Source organism: Xyrauchen texanus, chromosome 39, assembly GCF_025860055.1.
Source record: "Xyrauchen texanus isolate HMW12.3.18 chromosome 39, RBS_HiC_50CHRs, whole genome shotgun sequence".
NCBI lineage: Eukaryota > Metazoa > Chordata > Actinopteri > Cypriniformes > Catostomidae > Xyrauchen > Xyrauchen texanus.
The window spans coordinates 34,432,363-34,445,465 of NC_068314.1; positions in this window are offsets into that span (position 1 = coordinate 34,432,363).

Below are 13,103 nucleotides of genomic sequence, written 5' to 3' on the forward strand. Positions count from 1 at the left end.
ATCAACCTGAAGACGTTAGGTTACATTAACAAAAGTCATTTTAAGGTAGAAATACCTTGTTAAAAAAAAAGCTCAATCAGAAATGAACATATTATAATCATTTACTCACCCCAATGTTGTTCCAACGTACAGTGCTATTATCTCCTTTGTGAAACACATAAACTTGGCATTTAAAATCACTATCCACTTGTTGTATGTAAAAGAGCTGCTCTTTTTGTGTTTCACAGAATAAAGAAAATAAAATTGGTTTAGAACAATATGGGGGACAGAATTCCCATTTTTGTGTGAACCATTCCTTAATGAAATTCTATTATTCTATTCTACTACTTACGCTGTCACTGGGATGTACCGTTGTTTTGGGAACATATTTGTACCCATAAGGAGACAAAAAGGTTTCACATTACATACAAATTTACTTTTAAAGGGACACAACAGGTACTAAAGGTACAATTAGGTACTCAAAAAGGGCACAGAAGGTCCCCATGAGGGTATCACCATAGTAACTGCTGTTGTACATTAAGCAGTACTATTTTTTCAGAGTGAAGATGTCTGTTATATGAACTGCAGGAACTTGCAATGTGAACAGGCGGGCATACAAAATTAATTGCACTAACATCAGTCTATTTTTACTCCGTAATGGACAGTATCTTTCCATCATTCTCCTCTGGGCTTGTGCAATGTGCTGTGCACTTCCTGTAAATACCTCATCACAAATATCAGGGCATCGTGGGAAATTGATCAAAGCAGTTTGGCCAGCACTGGATCAACATCATACGTGACTGGACAGCTGCCCATTTTCTGCACAGCGTTTGATAGCATACACAAGCACGTACAGACAGGCACCTCTGGGCAAGAGACTGCACGAAAACATATCTGGAGTCCAGTTCACATGAAATATTAGGTGTTTTGATCTACAGAAAATAGATATAAATATACAGACGTGAACTTTGTTGCGTCATGTATTAATTATCCTGTTGTTTTGTTAATCGATCAATTTCTTGGCTAAAACATTGAAAAACAGAGTTTCATATTGAAAGCAGTTGTTCAAATATAGCCTTTCATCTATTATCAGATTTTTTACAAGCTTCTGTCCTCTGATGATATCTCTTTAATGAGGTAAAACTACTGAAAACATTTCCTGAGCCAACATGCCAGACTTGTGATTCCCTTCAGAATCAGGCTCAAAATAAAAAACAAAACACAAAAAAAACATAAAACACAAAACAAAAACCAAAAACAAAACACAAAACACAAAACAAAACATAAAACATAAAACAAAACAAAACACAAAACAAAACAAAACACAAAACAAAACATAAAACATAAAACAAAACAAAACACAAAAAAAACATAAAACACAAAACAAAAAACAAAACAAAACAAAACACAAAACAAAACATAAAACATAAAACAAAACAAAACACAAAACAAAACTAAAAACAAAAACAAAACAAAACAAAAACATAAAACAAAACAATACAAAAACAAAACAATACATAAAAGAATACAAACTACAAAACAAAACAATGCATATGTCAATACAATACATAAAACAGTACAAAACAAAAACAAAACAAAACACAAAACAATACAAAAAAATACAAAACAAAAACAAAACACAAAAATAATACATAAGTCAACACAATACAAAACAAAAACAAAACAAACAACAAAACAATACAAAAAACAAAACATAAAACATAAAACAAAACAAAACAAAAACAAAACACAAAACAAAACATAAAACAAAACAAAACACAAAACAAAACACAAAACAAAACATAAAACAAAATATAAAACAAAACAAAACAAAACAAAAACAAAACATAAAACAAAACAATACAAAATAAAAACAAAACAATACAAAACAATACATAAAAGAATACAAACTACAAAACAAAACAATGCATATGTCAATACAATACATAAAACAGTACAAAACAAAAACAAAACAAAACACAAAACAATACAAAAAAAATACAAAACAAAAACAAAACAAAACACAAAAATAATACATAAGTCAACACAATACATAAAACAATACAAAACAAACAACAAAACAATACAAAAAAAATACAAAACAAAAACAAAACAAAACACAAAAATAATACATAAGTCAACACAATACATAAAACAATACAAAACAAACAACAAAACAATACAAAAAAAATACAAAACAAAAACAAAACAAAACACAAAAATAATACATAAGTCAACACAATACATAAAACAATACAAAACAAACCACAAAACAATACAAAAAAAATACAAAACAAAAACAAAACAAAATTAAAAATAAAGCAAAACAATGCATAAGTCAATACAATACATAAAACAATACAAAACAAAAACAAAACAAAACACAAATCTACAAAAATCCCTTATTCTGATTGTTATCTTTAAATGTTATTTTTATACATTTCATAAGGTGAATCTGTGTGAAGTGGGACAGTTAAGCTTGTTCCCAACTAAACTAATTTTTGGGAAGTAAATAATAAACTTTTTGGGGTTACTTAGTTGATGATGTTACATCGGGATGCCAATTCCACAACCACCGGTGGGAAATCTTGCTAAGGTTATAAAAAAGTAAAAGCACTGACTCAGTGTTGGTAAATGTCACACATAATGATGTATGATGTGAAAGCGTATTGGAAAATGTTGAGAGTATTTCCAAATAATTTGTAAATATTTTCTATAGAATCAATTTTCCTCTGTCCCACTTTACAAAGTCATATGGGCAAAGTGGGACAGGGTGACACTAGTAAAGTGGGATGGCAAATCAAGTAATTGGGAAATTAAGGGACCCAATGTGACAATACAAGTGTCCCACTTTACAAGTATTGGCTGAAAAAAACAAAAAAACAATCAAAGGTTCAAAGTTTCTTCTTCCAGTGCAATGTAGTATTTCTTACTTTTCACTTTTGACTCATTTAGGAGACATACTAAACTTTCCATACATGTATAATGTCAGTTTATATGGCATTTGAATCATAATTAAAAGTGCCAGTAAATGTAAAATTTGCAAACGTGCCCACTTTGCCCATATTCACCCTACTTTTATAGCCAGTCCTCTATAAACTAGAGGTGATGGAGGTGAGATGTTAAAAGCAAGCTATATGGTTGAATCATGCGTCAGCAATTCTTCATAATAATAATACTAATAATAATAAAAAGCAAGAAAAAGGTAAAAACTATTTAGTATAGTCTCTATTGTGCACTATTGGGCCTAGGTACTTACTAAAATGACAGGAAGCTCATTGAACAGAAGAGCTGAATTCTTGGTATTTTGAAAGAGTCTGCTTGAAACAACACCACTCTCATTTTCTTGTCACCAGAACTTCAAAAGCACACTATAGCTATTGCTTTCTGTTGAAGAGATGTGATGACCTGAGCTATGATTCACATTCTGCACCCACCACATCTGTGTTTCTGATATCTTCACATGAAGAGCACAAAGACAACCATCTAGTCTCTTTTTTGGTCAGTTTCTAAAATCACATAAATTTAGCTTTATATTTGATACACAGACAGCATATAACAGATGCCACTATGTCATTACTTATCTGACAAAAAGGATGCCAGAATAGAGGAACCATGTGAGAGAAATTAAATGCACTCCTACTGACTCTGTAGAAAGGCATTAATTGGCCAGGTGCTTCTAATCAAATTCACTTGATTAGACGGTCGTAAAGACGTTGACAATTTTCATTTATACAGAACATTTGGCCAAAGAAAGACATGAGCAGTGAACATTTCCAAACAAAGAAATCATGTGGAAAAACAGCTATAGCTTCCCAAGCTACCATCCCGATGCCAAAACCCAAATTTCTGTCAAGGGCAAGGTAAGTTGGTCAACTAAATACGTGGTATACAAGTGAAATCACCAAAATAGTTGGTCAAGATTACGATCAAAGAACATATTTCAAATCAGCTATAAACTTCTGACAATGGTATCATAAAATGTGCTTTTTTTAGCTCATCACACACAAAAAACTATATATATTCAGGCTGATTAAGCTAATGTGCATGCACATTCTTGAGTTGACTGAGAGGTGACGTTTGTATCTAAAAGGTACTTGGTTATTTTACCTATAGGTGGGTCTTTCTTTTCTACATCCATTGGCCATTGGCAGTGCAGTATTAACACATGGGCTTATCTGGGCTGAAGCCCTGGGGCCCATGGCTGCAGGGGGGCCCTCAACACCCTGGGGGTAGGGCCAGTTGCGGCATTCATCACACTGTTCTCTTGCATGTAAACGAGTGCAGCGGGAGTCGCAAATGTAAACACGGAGATGGTGTGCAACAGAGATAGCGGTCAGTGTAGCACATGGTCACAGAGTAACAATGTTCCGCTTCCCAATTTAAACAAACCTAAACAAGAAATCTGCTTTAACTTCAAACTTACATTTTTTTCAAATCATTTTTACATTTTCAGATATGGCCATAAGCCATAAGTTTGGACAAACTTCGCTACTTTAAAGTAGTTAAACTAGTCAAGCTACTCTTATTATTTAATATTTAGCTTCACTACAAGTTACTAACAAAAAGTAGCTAACTACATTGAAGCTATTAAAGACGAAAATACATTTTAGATATACTGACACCCATCGTCCTGGATACTGAAAGTTTGCTTATTACTATTATTATTTGTTACTTTTAGTCTGTGTTATTCTCCATCTCATACTACATATATCCCATTCTCTTTTATGGATATTAATTAATTTATATAAAAACAAATGTGCACGTTGTTGCGCGCTAGACTGTGACTGGACACCATCAACTCGATCTCGAGCTTTATGCCGCCTTGTGTACCTCAAGTGGTTAAATCCATACCTTCAGAAGCATTATAATAGGTGTGGGTGAGAAACAGACTTACTATAAATCTCCACTTTCACTTTTACATCTGAAAGTGAAAGTTAAAGTGGAGATTTAGAGTAAAAAAAGACCTTGTTCTGTTTCTCACCCACACCTATTATATTGCTTCTGAACAATGTTGGGCAAGTCACTCCAAAAAAAGTAATTGAATTACAACGTAGAAGATGTAATTAGTAATTAATTACTTTATTGGATGAATTAATTGTTTGCAATACAATACTTGTTACTTTTCTAAAACCCATTTCAACTTTGACCAGATAGACATCAAATTATTATTTTAATTCTTTCAAATAAATCCTATAACATCAAATACATGATTTTTGAACTGTTTTTAAACTGTTCCTAAATGGTTAATAAAATCTGTACCTCAAAATCGATCACTCATCATTTATTCTCCAAGCAAGTATTGTTGCAAAAGGCTGCATGTAAGCATCATAGGCAACATTCATAAACCATTTTAACAAGACACAGCGGCCACTCAACAAACCAGACCAGAAGGGAAACAATATTGGCTCACCGTTTATCATGCGCTGAAACTTTATTTGGACTAAAACGTTTTAATCTTGAGTCATTTGTAAAGGTGCTATAGTCACATGAAGTCCTCTTTGACACCTGAACTTCTTCAGAACGTCGAATCTCAGTGACGCCTGTGCTAAAAACAAGCAAAACGCTTTTTAACTTGACACGGTTGACGGATGATGATAAGGTGTGTGTGCTTCATTACACCCTCTGCTCCATTGCTGTGTTTACAATACAATGTGACAAATGTAGCGTTTTGGGACACTACACTGCAAATTGTTGGAAAATGTAGTTTGTAACTGGAAAAGCTACACTATTGTAAAAATAGCTTAACTACTGTCACGCTACTGAAAAATGTACTTAAGTTAGTAACGTTAGTCATTTTAGTTAACTACTCCCCAACACTTAATGCATCATTCATTGTACAATGAGGGGTTAATAAATGATGGACCAGGGACGTGCCGTCCATATTAGCAAGGTAAGCTGTGCTTGCCTAACAGAAGGGTGAAAAGTAATGGGTTACATAAAACATCCCCTTGATGTTTGAGAACTGAGCCACATCTTTGGACCAGAATACTGTATAACAGAGATTTGGGGTGGGATTTTATGATCTAGCAACCATCCGCAACACCGCAGCATCATGGCGCTGATTTATGCTTGGGCAAGCACCACTCATATTTTCTTCAAAAACGTAGTTGCAATAGTTTTTGCATACAATTGACAAAACACAGAGACATATTGTAAATGCAAAGCAGATTAATGTATAGCAAGAATCCCTCTCGAGGGCTAATTAGCCTGATTAGGGGTCGGATGTGCGGAATCACGACCCGGCACCGCCCTCCGCCCTGCCACATTCCTTCCTTATTCTCTCAGGCCGGGGAGCCCCCTGCATGACGTACACCCCTCCCTGGGCGAGCGCGCCTTCGCCCCATCTGCCGGCAGGTCATCCCCATCACCCCATCTACCGGCATAATGCCGATCGTGCCAAATTAACAAAACATTTTAAAAGAGCGGGAAAGGCCAACATGGCGCGGCAGTGGGTGAGAGAGAGGGGGGAAAAAACACTTACCAGCCGGTTCTCCGATACACCGTAGCTTGGTCCTTGGCCACTCCTCCAACCTCTAATGGACGACAGCCATGCCTCCTCAGGCAGATCGGAGGCAGACCCCCGGCCCCTGGCAGACGGAATGCCAGCCACATTTTTGGTGGTCTCCCCCACCCATGGCAGCGGTAACTTCTCCAGGCGGTTGGTTTGGAGCCCCTCCTCCCCTCGCCGGCCGTTCCTCCGCTTCCAGGCGGCTGGGCTCCTCCGTCCTCCGGCGGATGGCCGTGGCTGCTCTGTTGGGGTGGATGGTAGTGGCGAGGACTCTACTACGGCGCATCTCTCCTCCTTCCCGGGTTTCGGCACCAGTGTAAAGGGGGTTCAGGGGAAAAGAGGAGGTGAGAACCGGCTTGACAATATAAATAATATTTTAATTATAAACTTAACCGAAAAAACATACACACAAAGGTGTCGGACAGCAGTCTGTAAATCAATCTCTCTCTCTCTCTCTCTCTCTCTCTCTCACTGTCGCATTGCCGTCTTCGGTCGGCATTTATCCCTATCGAGGGCTAATTAGCCTGATTAGGGGCCGGGTGTGCGGAATTACGACCCGGCCCCGCCCTCCACCCTGCCACAATCGTATATATGTGTTTTATCCTCTTTCTCTGTGTCCCATTATTTGTCTTTCCCTCACTCATCCTTTGTCCTTTCTGGTATTTTTATGAGCAGTATGCTCCTTTCTGGTCCTCATATTTCCCAGATAAAGAGCTCAGTGCTTGAACTCCCCACTAGGGTTAGAAAGCAAGTTAAACAATATCATTGGAGGATATTATAAACCATAATCTTAGAGGACTTAACATAGACTTCTATAGAATTTTGTAACTGAGGATGTCCCAAAATGTCAAAGTATAGTTTTTTTATTTCTTATTTATATCCCTTTTTCTCCCAATTTACCCGATTCCCACTACTTGGTAGGTACTCATGGTGGCGCAGTTGACTCACGTCAATCCGGGTGGCGGAGGACAAGTCTCAGTTGCCTCCGCCTCTGAGACTGTAAATCCGCACATCCTGTCATTTTAGTAAGTACCTAGGCCAAATAGTGCACAATAGAGACTATACTAAATAGTTTTTACCTTTTTCTTGCATTTTATTATTATATTATTATTATGAGGAATTGCTGACGCATTATTCAACCATATAGCTTGCTTTTAACATCTCACCTCCATCACCACACGCCCCATTGAGAGCGAGAACCCCTAATCATGACCACGAGGAGGTTGCCCCATATGACTCTACCCTCCATAGCAACCAGGCTAATTTGGTTGCTTAGGAGACCTGGCTGGAGTCACTCAGCATGCCCTGGATTCGAACTCGCGACTCCATGGATGGTAGCCAGTGTCAATACTTGCTGAGCTACCCAGCCCCCCTCAAGGATAGTTTTCACAGATTAAGCTCACTTCTGGGGACAAATTTGCCTTAACATATAAAGTATATACACAGACACATTCTTTTCATCTCTCTCATTTCCCCATTTCATATTCTGTTGTTTATTCAGATATGAGGTCACGTGCCTCCTATCTGCACAATGGAAAGCAGTGCCTGTTTGTCACAGGCTGACCTGAATACATGTCTACGGCTCTACAGCTCTGATATGAATATGATGGGAATTGTTATGGGGACATGCCGGCACTGGTGCTTCAGAGCTTTAAGATGAAATTCAATCACCAAAAGACCGTTAGAAAAAGGAGGTCGTCTCCTGTTGAAACGGTTTCATACTGAGCAGTTTGAGATGTCTCAGACTGTTGTCAAATTGCATGCTCAAATCCAATTCGTTTTGCTCACATGAAGTTGATAATAGCCAAAACCAATCAGTTTCTGTTGACAGTTTGAGTGCAGGCTGAATTCATTTTGATTGCAATTGGCATTTTAGTTTTGGCTTTTAATCAAATTCTTGATTAAAATCCAAAGACAAACCATAACATTCACTTCAGTAGCTCTGCAGATATCAATCAATCTAGTTGTAACAAATTAAACTGATTATATGAATTATCACGGTTTAGAGTTAGAACTCACAACTTCCGCCCCAGTGAAAAGACTTTCTGATGTCACGGTCTGTCAAACCTTGGCTGTGTGTAGCACTTGCTGCTCTGCATATGTCTTGATCGCTAATTATTTCAGTTTGAGAGGCATATTTTAGCATGGGTTGTTTTGTGAATCTGTCACAACGTAATGCAGCTTTGCAAAGAGGCTCTTATTGAAGGAAGGAAGGACAATGATAAATTCTATTTGACTCCATACGAAAAAGTGCATGGTTGCAAGAGCAGCAAAGTGCTCAATTTTATTTCACATGTAAAGAGGCTGTTCACACAAGTTCTAAAGGCATGGCAGCAAAAAAACTAATAAAAAAATATTCGTATTTAATGCCTCCAAATGGAATAAAGCACAACCAGGACTGGACTGGTAATCTAATTTTCCTGGTGGGCAGATGGACTTTTGGGGTCGATCAAGGGCGGACTGTCCATTGGGAGAAATGAGTGGGCCGGTTGGTCGACAGCGAAACGTGCTAAATGGGCAGCGACAAGCTTAAATGAGCCACCGCGTTATGCGGAACGGACACCAAAACGGCACTGTGACATGTAGAAAAGAACAGTGAACACCGCCCCCATCTCAACAACTTTCGGATCACCATCCCACCAAGTTTTGGGCCAGTTGCTATGTAACATCCCGGGCCGATTTCTCCGATTTCAGCCATCTTGGTTCAGGAAGTATTTTTCCCATTAATTTCTTAAAATCCTTCATAAAAGAGTTGTAAGCCATGAATCAAACCAACCAGCTCTGAGGCGAATCACAACATTACAAACTTTGATTTTGAAATGGTAAATGTTCGGCACTTATATAGCACTTTTATAAACTTAACGGTGTTCAAAGCTCTTTACACTGCATCTCATTCACCCATTCACACACCAATGACAGCAGAGCTGCCATGCAAGGTGCTAGCCTGCCATTGGGAGCAACTTGGGGTTCAGTGTCTTGCCCAAGGACACTTCGGCATGTGGAGTCATGTGGGCCGGGAATCAAACCGCCAACCCTGCGATTAGTGGACAACCCGCTCTACCACCTGAGCCACAGCTGTCCCCCTTTGATATTGAAGCTAAAAGTATTTGCAAATTGGAAAAAAAGAAAACTGTACAAGACTGTGTACTTAACGTTGCTCATGAGGGAGTGAACAACAGTTGACGGATGTATGGAGCGTGGAGTTGAGTTTAATAAGGATGCTGTGCATTTTCTGCATAAAGTGATCCGTAAAGGTCAAGATGGCTAGGATGACTCCCAGGCATTTAACACTTTGTGGGTAATGACTGCATGACCTTAAACAGTAACGGACTGTGTGTGTGTGTGTGTGTGTGTGTGTGTGTGTGTGGCTCTACGGTGAGAAGGACTATGTTCAAATTGTCAAGGATTAGCTGGAAGTGATGAATACGCATCCAAGTGAAAATGTCAGGTGTGGCTGGTGGAGTCTTTTGTTTGGAAAATCCATTTCAGGATTTTTTTGTTTGATCTATCACAATAAAATGTACATAACATAATAATAGTAAATGTAATAATATACAAATAAATTGATCAATTGTCACACGCTATACATACATTTCTGCATATACAAGGTGAAATTATTTATTTTTCACATATCCCAGCTAAGCTGGGGTCAGAGTGCAGGGTCAGCCATGATACGGTGCCCCTGGAGCAGATAGGTTCAAGGGCCTTGCTCAAGGGCCCAACAGTGGTGTCTTGGTGGTGTTGGGGCTTGAACCCCTGACCAACTGGCCCAAGGATTTGGGGCATTTCACCCTCTACAGTGCACAATATAGTTAAAAGATTCAAGGAATCTGGTCAAATCTCGGTGTGTAAAGAGCAAGACGAAAACCACTCCTGAATGCGCATCATCTCTGATCCCTCAGACGTCACTCTCTTAAAAAACATCATTCATCTGTGATGGATATCATGAACATGGGCTTGGGATTACTTTAGTAAACGTTTATTACTCATCACCACTCGCCGCTACATCCACAGATGCAAGTAAAGACTTTACTCTGTAAAGGAGAAGCCGTACATCAACACTGTCCAGAAGCTCTGCCGACTTCTCTGGGCTTAGTCTCATCTTAGATGGAAAGTGAAACAGTGGAACTGTGTTTTTTGGTCCAGCAAGTTCACATTTCATATAGTTTTTGAGAAACACAGAGTCGTTTTCTCTGGGCCAAAGAGGAAAAGGACCATCCGAGCTGTTATAAACATCAGGTCCAAAAGCCAGTGTCTGTATGGGGCATGGGTAACTCGCCTATCTGTGAGATCACCATTAATCCAGACAGATCCAGGGGACGTCACAGAATTTTCAGCAGGACAACTTCAAACCACATACTGGCCGAATAAGCAGAGAGTGCGGGTGCTGGATTGGCCTGCCTGCAGTCCTGACCATCTCCATTTGAGAATGTGTGGCGCATTATGAAACGCACCATACGGCAACGAAGACCCCGTACAATTGTGCAGCTGAAGACCTGCATAATGGATGAACTTTCTAAACTTAAACTTGTGTATTCAGTGCCGAAATTCATAATAAGTGTTATTAGAAGAAAGGGTGATGTTTCACAGTGGAAAACACTCGACTGTCTCAACTTTCTTGGAGCGTGTTGCATTAATCTGATTTGAAATTTCTGTACATTTTCAAAAAACAATGAAGTTCACACAATAGAACATCATATATTGTGTAGTTGTAGTGCTTTCAATACAGCAAAGGGTGAATATAATTTACAAATCACTACCTTTTTGTTTTTATTAGCATTTTTCATACTATCCCAAAATTGGGGTTGTATTTTGTTCTAACATAAAGTACTGGAGTGAGGGGAAACTTGGGCAAACAGACCGCTCTCTACTATGTGCTTTGATATGTAACACATACTGTATGTGTGAGTCAAACTCATGGATGTTATTTAGTTTAATTGGAATCTGCGTGGACATCTGCTTCAGTACTACTGGTAGCTATTATTATCAAAACATGAATCATGAAGCTTTTACTAAAGGTGTATCCTAATTAATGATTCATTAATGTTTGTCACCAAGTTGCTTAGATCTTGTAGTAATGCCATGAGTATCTGATGTTACAAGTGAATGGAATTGTTTCTATGGAAACCATACCTGAGGAAGTGTACACAATTGCTCTATTTGTCTGAGATAATTACTCCCTTACAATCACGGGAATACTGCTACACAAAGGATTACGTCAATAAGGAATTTATATCAGAATAGTTTTTATAACGGTTTTGTTTGTGGGACAGAAAATGACCTCAAACAAAAACACATGACTTGATTAAGCCTTAGATCTGTACTCGACAAAATGCATGAATGTTGAAGAAAACATTATAGTCTTACGTGCAGATGAATGGTCAGCAGGTAGGATTGAAATTACAAGTTTTAAAAGATTACTTCCCTTATTACTTTTCTAACCTGATAAACTGTAAAAAATGTTTTAGGTAACCAAAAAAATTTGCTCCTGGTTTTATTCATGTTTAAAATTGTATTTAATCTGAATAAATCAACCTGACAAAAGTAATGCGTCTTATGCATTTGATCAAGTATAAATAGATCATTTTAATAATGTTTGTAAAGGGATCAATGGAAAGGAGGAGGCGAGAACCGGCTTGACAATATAAATAATGGTTTAATGATAAACGAAAAAGACAACATAAATGCACACATGACGGACATGTCCGTAAACGATCTCTCTCTCCCGCACGATCCTCTGCAGTCGACTTTTATCCCTCACGGAGGCATAATTAGCCTAATACGGGTCCGGGTGTGTAGGATCACGACCCGGCCCCGCCCTCCGCTCTGCCACATTCCTCCCTCGTTCTCTCAGGCTGGGGAGCCCCCGGCCTGACGTACACCCCCCCCCCCTCTTTCCCTGGGGAGGGCATGCTTTAAGTCTAGTCTGCCGGCAGGTCATCCCCATCTACCTGGACGAGGGAGGGGACAGTAACAGTGTAGTAACAGTAACAGTGTAGTACCCCCCAAAAAACACTGTAAAATTTAAAAGAGGGAAAAGGCCAATGCAGAGCGACAGTGAGAGAGAGAGAGAGAGAGAGAGAGAGAGAGAGAGAGAGAGAGAGAGATGAAAAAAAAACAAAAAAAACTCGCCAGTTCTCCGATACGCCGCAGCTTGTTCCTCGGCCACTCCTCCACCCTCTATCGAACGACAGCCGTGCCTCTCCGGGCGGATCAGAGGCAGTCCTCCAGCCCCTGGCGGACGGAACGCCCCGCCGCGTTCACGGGGAACAGAAGTGGTCTCCCTCGCCCTGGCAGCGGTTCTCCCGCTCCAGGCGGTCGCCAGTGAGCCCCTCCCCGCTTGTGGTTGGCGGTCTTAAACCCTGCCGTGTTTCAGCGGCCGGTAGGCGACTCCTGCGCCCCTGGCAGCGGCCCTGACCGCTCCAGGCGTTCGGTTAGGAGACCCTTCTCCCCTCGCGGTCGGCGGTCATTGTCCTCTTTCAAGCGGCTGGGCTCCTCGTCCCCCGGCAGATGGCCGCGGCTGCTCCGTTGGGGTGGACAGTAATAGCGAGAACTGTACAACCGTGTATCCCTCCTCCTTCCCGGGCTTCCGGCACCAGTGTAAAGTGATCAA